A 14948-nucleotide genomic window follows, 5' to 3' on the forward strand; every position below is an offset into this window, starting at 1 on the left:
TGGCATTTTTGAGTGATCCCCTTCACTATGTGTTCTTCTAACTTTGTCATTAATTTTGTATTCTAATATATTAGGATTAATATTCTAATATATTAGCTCTGTGGATTATATTTCCACAGAGCTGGATATAAACACAAAGCAAAATCATTTCTTGTGAAACCTAAGTTTAGTGGCCAGGTCGTTCATTAAGAAATCAGGTAGAATGAGATGGAGATTCTGATCATTAGGATTTTAATAACAATTAAACCACCATGGATAGTATGAGAAATATAGGTAAATTTCAGGTGGGCCACAGAGTGCCAAGCTCATATTCCTAAATGAGAGAATCTAGTTAACACTATAATTTAATTAATACATTAAGTTGAGTCATAGTTAGAGGGTTTTGTAAGATTTTCTCCTTGAAATCCTGTAAGAATGCTGCCAGATCCATATCTTTGACTTCTTAGTGTAGAAGAGCATTAGGGTCTACAGCTGGTCAGATGTCATGCTTTTCCCAAATATGCATTTCTAATGGCCTTCAAACTGAGTTAGGTCACACACGAGGAGCTCTCATCTCAAGTACTTGTGAGCAAGGGTTTCAGCTGTACGGACCACAGCTTGAAAGTAGACATTAAGACTGGCCCAAACTGAGGTTTTGCTGGGTCCAGACTCCAGAGTAGCAGGGAAGCAAGTTGAGCTATCAGTTAGCAAATCCATACCATCCAAATAGTGACAGTGCCCACTGCTTCCTAAGATGTCCAGAGATCCCAGTAGGCAGCCTGTATCTGTGTTAGGGATGCGGCACCTGATGAAGCCACGCCTCAAAACTTTCATTCTGACAGTTCAGCATGGCATTTTCCCAGAATAATCTGAGGTTCACTAAGGGAGCCACTGATGTCCTTTTGGAGTCCCATAAAGGGCTAATTTACTCTTTTTCTCTTGGTCAAGTTTCAGAGCAGGAAGCACTCAGCATAAACAGAAGTGTGGAAGGGAATAAAGACTAACTAATTCTTCATGATTAAAACTTCACTCACTGATTTTTTTGCTTATTTTCAAAATAGTCAAATTGTCAAGTTTTAGAGACAAATTGCAACTTGACTTCATCTTCAAATTTTAGTACATCCTAGTTTTGATATATTAATTAGGTTACCACACACCTATTCTTTGCTATCTAAAAACTGCTTTACATATTTAACAACACCCTAAACATAGTAACAATATCTTACATTTGTAAAATGTCTAACTCTATTCAAAGCATCTTTACATACATTGTTTTCAATGACCCTTACCCCTCACCTTTCAAAAGTAAAAAATTGATAGGTCAGGCATTAATATTTCCATTTTACAGAGGAGGATATAGATATATAGAGAAGTTACATGACATACGATAGGGCTGTAAATGGCAAAGCCAGCCCCACATTTTATTTTTTTCTCTAACTCAAACATTGTTCCTTTTAACATTTTCATCTTTAATAAATTCTTAAATATATGTGTGCAGAGGTAAATATATTTGTAGGAGTAGTATCATTTTTCTGATAAAAGATAGTCAAGGATTAATTTTTTTTCAATTTTGTGTCTTAAAGTTGTAAACTTCTTGAGACATTTATCTGGAAATTCTGAATACATGGTTCATTTCTTTATTTTCTATTGAAATTTTCTAACTTACTTTGCTGTAAGATTGCAATACTTCTACTGATAAAATGTCCTTGTTGATTCATGGATTGCTAAGATCTTAAAAGTTCTTATCACAAGAAAAAATATGTAACTATGTGTGGTGATGGATATTACATAGATTTATTGTGGTGATTATTTGCAATACATACATGTATCAATTCATTATGTTGTATGCCTGAAACTAATATAATGTTATATAAGTCAATGAAATCTCATTTTTAAAAAGTGAAGCCATTTCAGAGAATGTTTTTTTGTTGTTGTTGTTGTTGTTTTTATGTTGGCTTACATCAATTGCTGCTAGGAAGACTATCAATCTTTGTTCAGGAAATTAAGTTGGTTATTTAATACCTAATGATTATCACTGAGTTCTTATTTATTACATTTCAAAACCGAGCTTCTTTTCTTAGTTGCTCTGGTTGGACTATCAAAGGCTTAATTTCATCCTCTTTAATATTCTAAGATATATTATTTTAATTTATTCAAGCTGTTCCTGTATTTGACCTACTACTAGCTTTATATCTGCATTCCCCTTTTTAATTTTTGATACTATACATTCCTAACTGTAAACTCCTAATCTCCCATAGGTTTCAGGTATCATTATCCATTTGCTTGACTTATTACTTATTGATAAAGGCAGGATTTTTAATAACTTGGTATGAGCTAGAAAGAACATACCTTATAAGCCAGAATAATGGTTTCTTGTTCCGTAAAAGTATGAACTAAGATGTTTAGAAATAAAGCTTAGGCATTAAATATTTCTGTTCTCCACTGGGGAAAAAAAAGAAATGAAGTTTAGTTTTGTTTTAGGCCAGGATTTTTCACCAGTTTAAATAGAAATGTAATCTCTTCCCACTGGAAAGAGAGACCAGAAATCTATTAAAAAGAAATAAAAATATACCACTTTAATTTTATTATGTTAATATCAGGATGAGTATTAAAAATGTTATATATACTTATTCAAACATAGGAATAAAACTTTATAAAAGTAAAATATTATTTGTAGTGTTTTTGGATTGGCATGACTTGTGATAGCTTTCACCTCTCATCTCTCCAATAGATGAGTTATTTTTCTCAGGTATAATTTTATAATATCTATCATAGCAGTAATTTTTAAAAAATTTTTCTTAAAGTTTTAATTCTCTCAAAATTGCATTTATAGCTGCCTACATTCTAAGTAACATTTTTAATTTTAGAATTAGAATACTCTTAGCATGCTATGAATTATTTTATACATAAAAAAGAAATAATTTCAAAACTTAGTATTTTGTATACTCTTTTGAGATAAGGTTTTATATGATCTGTAATTGCTTATCCTTTAATTATTTGTTTATGAACTATGAATTTGTTTGTATTCTCCCCATCCAATGGCCTGCTAATTTAGGAGTGGTGGTTTCAACTCAATTACTGCCTCTTTATTTTTCAGCAAATATTAATCAAAGCAGAGAAAATTAGGAAATAATATAATGGTAAAGCAATCACACAATGGAAGTTATGTTGGGTTATCCAAGCTATTTTTCTTCTTCCTTTAGCTTAGAAGACTAGAGAAAGAGGGTTGACAGTTCTTCATAGAACTGAATTGTCCTCTGCTGGTTAGTTTTCTATGATTCAGTTTTTATTCTTTTCTTTTGAAAAAAAAGTCATTCTTGAGCATTATGAGCCATGTAAACTGACAGTTATTATCTACTTGTATTTATTAATTTTTATTATGTAAAAGATTTGTTGTGGTTTATTATTATATAATTGTGTTTGTCGTCTATATATCACCAAATACATTTATATTCACAGACAACTTGGAGAAAGATGGTGAGAACTCACATTTTATGATCTTTTTTTCTTCTACAATATGTGCTGGTAATAGATTGTTTCTCTTTTCAAATTGATGAAAGCTTTAATTATCATTAAACTTGTTAAGTCCATGGTCCCTGAGGAAGATAGACCACTGTTAGGTATAAACAGTATCATCTCCTATGTTCTGTAAACCAAATAAAAATTCTACTTTTGTCATAAAATGCTGAAGTAAACAGACTCAGGTGATTTATATCACTTTTAGAAACCTAGGAGTTAGCTATTTCAATTTCATTTCTTATCAATTATTGATAAAGGAATCAATGTAACTGCAGCAATGTTTTATTCTTTAGATCCCTTTTCTCTTATTGTCTCATTATTGAGCAGAGATCATAAGAGACTATTTTTCTAAATTCACACAAGAAGATAGGGATGCATTTGCAACACTATAGGGTTGTAGTGCTTAGGAGAGCGTTATACAGAGAAGAGACACAATAAATGGTGATTTTGATAATAATTTAAGTAGAAAGAGTCAATCATCATTGTTGTTATTAACCAGGGGATCTTATGTGTCTCTATTCATTTTTTTTAATTGAAGTATAGTTGATTTACAATGTTCTGTAAATATCAGGTGTACAGCACAGTGATTCATATATATATATTCCTAGTGCTATACAGTAATTCCTTGCTAGTTACCTATTTTATATAGTGTGTAGTATGTATATGTTAATCCCAAACTCTTAATTTATCCCTCCCCCCTTTACCCCTTTGGTAATGATAAATTTGTCTTCTATGTCTGTGTGTCTATTTCTGTTTTGTAAATAAGTTCATCTGCATCTTTTTTTTTTTTTTTTAGATTCCACATATAAGTGATATATGATATTTGTCTTTGGCTCATTTCGTTTAGTAATGATAAACTGTAGGTCCATCCATGTTGTTGCAAATGGTATTATTTCATTCATTTTTATGGCTAAGAAGTATTCCATTGTATCTTTATCCATTCATCTCTCAATGGACATATAGGTTGCTTCCATGTCTTGGCTATTGTAAATAGTGCTGCAATGAATATTGGGGTGCATGTACCCTCTCAAATTATAGTTTTCTCTGATTAGATGCCCAGGAGTGGGATTGTAAGATCATATGGTAATTCTATTTTTAGTTTTTCAAGGAACTTCCACACAGTTCTCCATAGTGGCTGTACCAATTTACATCCCCACCAGCAGTGTAAGAGGGTACCTTTTTCTCCACACTCTTTCCAGCATTTATTATTTGTAGACTTTTGCGTAATGGTCATTATGACCAGAGTGAGGTGATATATCATTGTAGTTTTGATTTGAAGCTCTCTAATAATTAACAGTGTTGAGTATTTTTTCATATGTCTGTTGGACATCTGTGTCTTCCTTGGAGAAATGTCTATTTAGGTCTTCTGCTCATTTTTTAATTGGGTTGTTTGTTTTTTATTGATATTAAGCTGTATGGGCTGTTTGTATATTTAGGAAATGAATCTCTTGTCAGTCATATTGTTTGCAAATATATTCTCTCATTCTGAAGGTTGTCTTCTCATTTTGTTTATGGTTTCCTTTGCTGTACAAAAGCTTTTAAGTTTAATTAGGTCCCATTTGTTTATTTTTGTCTTTATTCCCATTACTCTAGGAGACTGATCCAAAAACATACTGCTGTGATTTATGCCAAAGAGTGTTTTGCCTAAGTTTTCTTCTAGGAGTTTTATATTTGTTCTTACATTTAGGCCTTTAATCCATTTTGAGTTTATTTTTGTGTATGGTGTTAGAGAATGATCTAATTTTATTATTTTACATGTAGCAGTCCAGTTTTCCCAGAACCACTTATTGCAGAGACTGTCTTTTCTCCATCATATATTCTTGCTACTTTTGTTGTGGATTAATTGACCATAGGTGCATGGGTTTATTTCTGGACTTTGTATCCTGTTCCATGGATCTATATTTCTGTTTTCATGTCTGCACCATACTGTTTTGATGACCGTAGCTTTGTAGTATAGTCTGAAATCAGGGAGTCTGATTCCTCCAGCTCCATTTTTCTTTCTGAAGATTGTTATGGCTATTTGGGTTTTTTTTGTGTGTGTTTCTATACAAATTAAAATTTTTTTTGTTCTAGTTCTGTGAAAAATGCCATTTGTAATTTGATAGGAGTTACATTGAATCTGTAGATTGCCTTGGGTAGTATAGTCATTTCAACAACATTGATTCTTCCAATCCAAGAACAGTGTATACCTGGACATCCATTTGTGTCATCTTTAATTTCTTTCATCAGTGTCTTTTAGTTTTCAGAGCACAGGTATTTTGCCTCCTCAGGTAGCTTTATTCCTAGGTATTTTATTCTTTTGATGTGATGGTAAATGTGATTGCTTCATTAATTTCTCACTCTTATCTTTTGTTATTAGTGTATAGAAATGCAAGAGATTTCTGTGTATTAATTTTGTATCCTACAACTTTACCAAATTCATTGATAAGCTCTAGTAGTTTTCTGCCACCATCTTTAGGATTTTCTTTGTGTAATATCATGTCACCTGCAAACAGTGACAGTTTTACTTCTCCTTTTCCAATTTGGATTCTTTTATTTCTTTTTCTTCTCTGATTGCTGTGGCTAGGACTTCCAAAACTATGCAGAATAAAAGTGGCAAGAGTGAGCAGCCTGGTCTTTTTCCTGACCTTAAATGAAATGTTTTCAGCTTTTCATCATTGAGTGTAATGTTAGCTGTCGGTTTGTCATATGCAACCTTTAATATGTTGAGGTATGTTCCCTCTATGCCCACATTCTGGAGAGTTCTTATCATAAATGGATCTTGAATTTTATCTAAGCTTTTTCTGCATCTGTTGAGAGGATCATATGGTTTTTATTCTTCCATTTGTTAATGTGGTGTATCACACTGATTGATTTGCACATATTGAAACCTCCTTGTATCCCTGGGATAAATCCCACTCAGTCATGCTGCATGAACATTTTAAAGTATTGTTGGAGTTGGTTTGCTAGTTTTTGTTGAGGATTTTTTTGTCTGTGTTCATAACTGATATTAGTGTGTGATTTTCTCCTTTGTGGTATCATTGTCTGATTTTGGTATCAGGGTGATTGTGGCCTCATCTAATGAGTTTGGAAGTGTTCCTTCCTCTGCAAGTTTTTGGAATAGTTTCAGAAAGATAGGTGTTACCTCTTCTCTAAATATTTGATAGAATTCACCTGTGAAGCCATCAGGTCCTGGACTTTTGTTTGTTGGAAGTTTTAAAATCACAGATTCAATTTCAATACTTGCGATTGGGGGTCGGAGTCAAGATGGAAGAGTGGGAGGACGTGGAGTTTGCATCTCCCCACAGCTAGGGCACCTACCAGAAGCTGGTGGGGGACCTCTACTCCCAGGGAGATGGGAGGAACCCCCAAGCAAGTGGGTAGGAGATGGGGTGGAGGTAAGGGGGAGGAGAAGTGGAGGTCAGATGGGACTGGCTCCCCTGAGGGGTGGCTGGCGGAGAGGAGGGGTTCTTATACCTGAGGGACCCTCAGGGGTTTGGAGAATCAGGGTAATGCAGCTAGCATTTCCCCTGCCCAATCAGGCCCCAGGAAGCCTGCCAGGGTCCCAAGATGTGTCCTCTGTCCTCCTGGGCCGCCTCTGGTCGCATTGGCCCTAGGGACATAGAAGGAAGTGGGAGGAAGAAGAGGAGAGGCGGATGGGGAGAGACCTTCCAGGATTGGAGGATCAGGAGGGATGTGGCTACTTTCTCTCACCCACTCAGGCCCTAGGAAGCCTACTGGGCTTCTGGGTCTGGTCCTTCACCCTCTGGAGCCCTCTCCAGCTGCGTGGGTCCTAGGGGCATAGGAGGGAGGGAGGAAGTGGAAGAGGAGGAGAAGTAGATGGAGGCAACCTTCCAGGACCAGAGTATTAGGGGAAGCACGGCTGGTGTTTCCCCCACCCACTCAGGCCCTGGGAAGCCTGCTGGGTTACCAGACCAGGTCCTCTGCTCTCCAGCCTCATGGATCCTAGGGATATGGGAGGGAGGAAAGGGGGAAAGAAGAGGAAAAGCAGATGGGGAGGGGCCTTCCAGGATCAGAGCATCAGGGGAGATGTGGCTAGTTTTTCCCTCCCACCCAGGCCCTGGGAAGCCTGCTGGTCTTCTGGGTCTAGTTCCCTGCCTTCCAGAGCCCCCCTTCAGCCATGTGAGTCCTAGGGGCATAGGATGGAGGGAGGGGAGAAGAAGAGGAGAGGCAAGCAGGGAGGGGCCCTCCAGGGTTGGAGGATTGGGGTGAATGTACCTAGCATTCACCCCATGCATTCAGGCCCAGGGAACCTGCTGGGGTTCCCAGCATGGCCCTCCACTCTCTGAGGCTGGAGGCACTCCAGGGTCTCTCTGGCCATGCTGTGTCTAAGCCCTGCCCCACATACCACCCACCCTGGGCCTTTTCCAGCCACATGGGTCCTAAGCATAGGCTCTGCCACCTATTTAAACCCAGCCCCCCAGAGCCTTTTCCACACATGTGGGTACTAAAAGCCTAGATCCCACCCCCTCCTAAATCCAGTCCCTGCCTAAGCCCTGCTCCCCCACAACCAAGGCCTTATCTGGCTTTTTCTTTTCTTTTTTTTTTTCTCTTTTTGGCTAGTGTTTCTGTTTTACCTCCCAGTTGTTGTTTCATCTATATTTTTATTTTTTCTAACATATCTGTTAGTTTTCTAACCTTATTTTATTTTTTACTCTTTATTGTTCTGTTCCTTTTTTTCTTTTGCCACTCTGTGCAGCTTCTGGGATCTTGGTTCATGGGCTGGGGGTCGGGCCAGGGCTCCTGTGATGGGAGCTCCAAGTCCAAACCACTGAACAAATAGAGAACTACTTCAGATCACAGAGAATATTCATCAGAGTAAGGTCTCCCTGAGGTCCTCATCTTGGCACCAAGACCCAGCTCTACCCAACAGCTTACAAACTCCAAGGCTGGAAGCCTCAGGCCAAACAATCATAAGAGAAGAAGACAATCTCACCCATTAAAAAAAAAAAAATGAGATGACAAAAAATATGTTAAAGATGAAGGAGCAAGGTAAAAATATACAAGACCAAATAAATGAAGAGGAAATAGGCAATCTACCAGAAAAAGAATTCAGAGTAATTATAGTAAAGATGATCCAGAATCTCTGAAATAGAATGGAGGCATTCATTGAGAAAATAAAAGAAATGTTTAACAAAGACCTAGAAGAACTAAAGAACAAACAGAGATGAACAACACAATAACTGAAATGATAAATGCACTTGAAGGAAGCAATAGCAGAATAACTGAAGCAGAAGAATGAATAAGTGAGCTGGCAGACAGAATGTTTGAAATAACTACCGAGAAGCAGAATAAAGAAAACAGATTGAAAAGAACTGAGGACAGTCAGAGACCTCTGGGACAGCATCAAACACAACAACATTCAAATTATAGGGGTCCCAGAAGAAGAAGAGAAAAAGAAAGGGTCTGATAAAATATTCAAAGAGATTATAGTCAAAAACGTCCCTAATATGGGAAAGGAAATAGTCACCCAAGGCCAGAAAGCACAGAGAGTCCCATACCAGATAAACCCTAGGAGAAACACACCAAGACACATATTAATCAAACGAGCAAAAATTAAATTCAAAGAAAAAATATTAAAAGCAGCAAGGGAAAAACAAAACATAACATACAAGGGAATCCCAAGATGGTTGTCAGCTGATTTTTCACCAGAAACTTTGCAGGTCAGAAGGATACACTTAAAGTGATGAAAGAGAAAAGCCTACAACCAAGATTACCCTACCTGGCAAGGATATCAAACAAATTCGATGGAGAAATCAAAACCTTTACAGACAAGCAAAAACTAAGATAAGTCAGCACCACCAAACAAGCTTTACAACAAATGCTAAAGGAACTTTTCTAGGCAGGAAACACAAGAGAAGGAAAAGAACCACAAAAACAAATCTAAAATAATTAATAAAATGGTAATAGAAACATACATATTGATAACTACTATAAATGTAAATGGAATAAATACTCCAACCAAGTCATAGACTTGCTGAATGGATACAAAAATGAGACCTGCATATATGCTGTCTACTAGAGACCCACTTCAGACTGAGGGACACATACAGACTAAAAGTGAGGGGATAGAAAAAGACATTCCATACAAATGAAAATCAAAAGAAAGCTGGAGTAGCAATATTCATATCAGATAAAATAGACTTTAAAATAAAGACCGTTACAAGAGATAAGGAAGGGCACTACATAATGATCAAAGGATCAATCCAAGAATATATAACAATTATAAATATTTAGGCAGCCAACATAGGAGCACCTTAATACATAAGGCAACTGTTAACAAGCATAAAATGGGAATTCAACAGTAACACAATAATAGAAGGGGACTTTAACACACCACATATACCAATGGACATATCATCCAAACAGAAAATAGATAAGGAAACACAAGCTTTAAATGACACAACAGACCAGATAGATTTAATTGATATTTATAGGACATTCCACCTGAAAGTGCCAGAATACACTTTCTTCTCAAGTGCTCATGGAAAATTCTCCAGGATAGATCACATCTTGGGTCACAAATCAAGCCTCAGTAAATTTAAGAAAATTGAAACTGTATCAAGCATCTTGTCCAACACCAACACTATGAGATTAGAAATCAATTACAGGAAAAAAAATGTAAAAAATACAAACACATGAAAGCTAAACAATATGCCACTAAATAACCAAGGGATCACTGAGGAAATTAAAGAGGAATTTTAAAAATACCTAGAAACTAATGACAACAAAAACATGACAACCCAAAACCTAGGGGATACAGCAAGAGCAGTTCTAAGAGGAAAGTTTATAGCAATTCAATCTCACCTCAAGAAACAAGAAAAATCTCAAATAAACAATTTAACCTTACACCTAAAGCAACTAGAGAAAGAAGAACAAAGGAAACCAAAAGTCAGTAGAAGGAAAGAAATCATAAAGAGCAGAGCAGATATAAATGAATTAGAAATGAAGAAAACAAAGAGCAAAAATCAATGAAACTAAGAGCTGGTTCTTTGAGAAGATAAACAAAATTGATAAACCTTTATCCAGACTCATTAAGAAAAAAGGAAGAGGACACAAATCTGTAAAATTAGAAATGAAAAAGGAGAAATCACAATGGACACTGCAGAAATACAAAGGATTATAAGAGCCTACCACAAACAACTGTATGCCAATAAAATGGGCAACCTGGAAGAAATGGAGAAAATATTGGAAATGTACAACTTTCCAAGACTGAACCAGGAAGAATTAAAATATATAAACAGACCTATCACAAGTAATGAATTTGAAACTGTAATTATAAATCTTCCAACAAACAAAAGTTCAGGACCAGATGGCTTTACAGGGGAATTCTATCAAACATTTAATGAAGAGATAACACCTGTCCTCAAACTCTTCAAAACAAATCAAAGAGGAAGGAACACTCCCAAATTCATTCTATGAGGCCACCAGCACCCTGATACCAAAACCAGACAAAGATATCACAAAAAAAGAAAATTACAGACCAACATCACTGATGAACATAGATGCAAAAATCCTCAACAAGATACTAGCAAACAGAATCCAACAACACATTAAAAGGATCCTACACAATGATCAAGTGGGATTTATCTCAAGGATGCAAGGATTCTTCAATATACAAAAATCCATCAATGTGATACATCATATTAAAAAATTAAAGAATAAAAACCATATGTTCATCTCAGTAGATGCAGAAAAATTTTTGACAAAATTCAAAACAAATATGATAAAAACTCTACAGAAAATGGGCATAGAGGGAACCCAGCTCAACATAATAAAGTTCATATATGACAAACCCATAGCAAACATCACTCTCAATGGTGAAAAACTGAAAGCATTTCCACTAAGATCAGGAACAAGACAAGGATGTCCACTCTCACCACTCTTATTCAACATAGTTTTGGAAGTCCTAGCCATGGCAATCAGAGAAGAAAATGAAATAAAAGAAATCCAAATTGGAACAGAAGAAGTAAAACTGTCACTGTTTAAAGATGACATGATACTTTATATAGAAAATCCTAAAGATGCCACCAGAAAATGACTAGATGTAATCAATGAATTTGGTAAAGTTGCAGGATACAAAATTAATACACAGAAATCTCTTGCATTCCTATATACTAACAATGAAAGAGCAGAAAGAGAAATTAAGGAAACAATCCCATTTACTTTTGCAACAAAAAGAATAAAATACCTAGGAATAAACCTACCTAAGGAGGCAAAAGACCTGTATTCAGAAAACTATAAAATGCTGATGAAAGAACTCAAAGATGACATAAACCGATGGAGAAATATACCATGTTCTTGGATTGGAAGCATCAATATTGTGAAAATGACTATACTACCCAAAGCAATCTACAGATTCAATGCAATCCCTATAAAATTATCCCTATGAAACTATTATTTCAATAATATTCTTCACAGAATTAGAACAAAAAATTATAGAATTTGTATGGAAACACAAAATACCCTGAATAGCAAAAGCAATCTTGAGAAAGAAAAACAGAGCTGGAGGAATCAAGCTCCCCAACTTCAAACAATACTACAAAAGCTACAGTAATCAAGACAATGTTATACTGACACAAATATAGAAATGTAGACCAATGGTACAGGATAGAAAGCCCAGAGATGAACCCATGCACATATGGTCACCTAATTTATGACAGAGGAGGCAAGAACATACAATGGAGAAATGACAGCCTCTTCAATAAGTGGTGCTGAGAAAACTGGACAGCTCTATGTAAAAGAACGAAATTAGAAAAACTCCCTAACACCATACTCCAAAATAAAGTCAAATTGGATTAAAGACCTAAATGTAAGACCAGACATTATAGAACTCTTAGAGGAAAATGTAGGAAAAACACTTTTTGACATAAACCACAGCAACATCTTTTTTGACCCACCTCCTAGAGTAATGAAACTAAAACCGAAAATAAACAAATGGGACCTAATTCAACTTGAAAGCTTTTGCACAGCAAAGGAAACCATAAGTAAGACAAATAGACAACCCTCAGAATGGTCGAAAATATTTGCAAACAAAGCAACTGACAAGGGATTATTCTCCAAAATATACAAACAGCTAATGGAGCTCAATATCAAAAAAAGAAACAACCCAATCAAAAAATAAGTGGAAGATATAAATAGACATTTCACCAGAGGACATACAGATGGCCAAGAGGCAAATGAAAAGATGCTCAACATCACTAATTATCAGAGAAATTCAAATGAAAACTTCAATGAGCTATCACCTCACACCAGTCAGAATGATCATCATCAAAAAATCTACAAACAATAAATGCTGGAGAAGGTGTGGATAAAAGGGAAACCTCTTGCACTGTGGGTGGGAATGTAAATTGATACAGCCACTATGAAGAATAGTATGGAGGTTCCTTAAAAAACTAAAAATAAAACTACTATATGACTCAGCAGTCCTGCCACTGGGAATATACCCTGAGAAAACCATAATTCAAAAGGACACACATACCCCAATGTTCATTGCAGCACTACTTACAATAGTCAGGACATAGAAACAACCTAAATGTCCAATGACAGATGAATGGATAAAGAAGATGTGGTACTTTTATGGAATAAATGGAATTTATTACATACAATGGAATAGTACTCAGCCATAAAAAGGAACGAATTTGGGTCATTTGTAGAGTTGTGGATGGAACTAGAGTCTATCACACATAGACTCATAGTCTATCATACATAGTAAAGTAAGCCAGAAAGAGAAAAACAAAGATAGTATATTAAAGCATAAATGTAGAATCTAGAAAAATAGTACAGATGAACCTATTTGCAGGGCAGGAGTAGAGATGTAGATGTAGAAAATGGACATGTGGACATAGGGGGTAAGGGGAGGGTGGAATGAATTGGGAGGTTAGGATTGACATGTATACACTACAGTGCATAAAATAGATAGCTAGTGAGAACATGCTATAAAGCACAGGAAGCTCAGCCTGGTGCTCTGTAATGACCTAGATGTGTGGGATGGGGGGCTGGGAGGGAGGTACAAGAAGGAGGGGATATAGGTATATAGGTATACATAAAGCTGATTCATTTCATTGTACAGCAGAAACTAACACAACATTGTAAAGCAATTATACTCCAATAAAGAAATATTTGTGATTGGTCTGTTCATATTTTCTATTTCTTCCTGGTTCAGTCCTGGGAGATTGTACCTTTCTAAGAATTTGTCCATTTCTTCTAGGTTATCTATTTTATTGGCGTATAGTTGTTTGTAGTAGTATCATGATCCTTTGTATTTCTATGGTGTTGGTTTTAACTTCTTTTTCATTTCTAATCTCATTGATTTGGGCCTTCTCCCTTTTTTCTTGATGAGTCTGACTAAAGGTTTATCAATATTCTTTATCTTTTCAACGAACCAGCTTTTAGTTTTATTAATTTTCTATAGTTTTCTTAGTCTCTATTTTATTTATTTATTCTTTGATCTTTATTATTTCTTTCCTTCTACTAACTTGGAGTTTTGTTTGTATACTTTCTCTAGTTGCTTTAGGTGTATGATTAGAAGGTTTATTTGAGATTTTTCTTGTTCTTGTTTCTCTAATTGCTTTAGGTGTAAGGTTAGTTTGTTTATTTGAGATTTTTCTTGTTGCCTGAGGTAGGCTTGTATTGCTATAAACTTCCTTCTTAGAACTGCTTTTGCTGCATCCCAAGGTTTTGGATCATCATGATTTTATTTTCATTTGTCTCTAGGTATATTTTAACTTCCTCTTTGATTTCTTCAGTGATCCCTTGGTTGTTTAGTAGCATGACGTTTAGCCTCCACGTGTTTGTGTTTTTTTGCAGTTTTTTTCTTGTAGTTGATTTCTAATTGTGGTCTGTAAAGCTTCTTGGTATGATTTCAATATTCTTAAATTTAGGGACACTTGCTTTGTGGCACAGCATGTGATCTGTCCTGGAGAATGTTCCATGTGCATTTGAAAAGAAGGTGTATTCTGCGGCTTTCAGATAGAATGCTCTAAAAATATCAATTATGTCCATCTGGTCTAATGTGTCATTAAGGCCTGTGTTTCCTTATTGATTTTCTGCCTGGATGATCTGTCCACTGATGTTAGTGAGGTGTTAAAGTCCCCCACTATTATTGTGTTACTGTCTATTTCTCCTTTTATGACTGTTAAAAATTGCCTTATATATTGAAGTGCTCCTATATTGGGTGGATATATATTTACAATTGTTTTATCCTCTTCTTGGACTAATCTCTTGATCATTATGTAGTGTCTTTCTTAGTCTCTCCTAACAGTTTTTATGTTAAAATCTACTTTGTCTGATGTAAGTATTGCTACTCCAGTTTTCATTTCATTTCCATTGACATGGAAAACCTTCTTTCATCCCCTCACTTTCAGTCTGTATGTGTCTCTAGATCTGAAGTGACTCTCTTATAGACATTGTATATATGGGACTTCTTTTTGTATCCATTTAGCCAGTCT

Source organism: Balaenoptera acutorostrata, chromosome 17, assembly GCF_949987535.1.
Source record: "Balaenoptera acutorostrata chromosome 17, mBalAcu1.1, whole genome shotgun sequence".
Lineage (NCBI taxonomy): Eukaryota > Metazoa > Chordata > Mammalia > Artiodactyla > Balaenopteridae > Balaenoptera > Balaenoptera acutorostrata.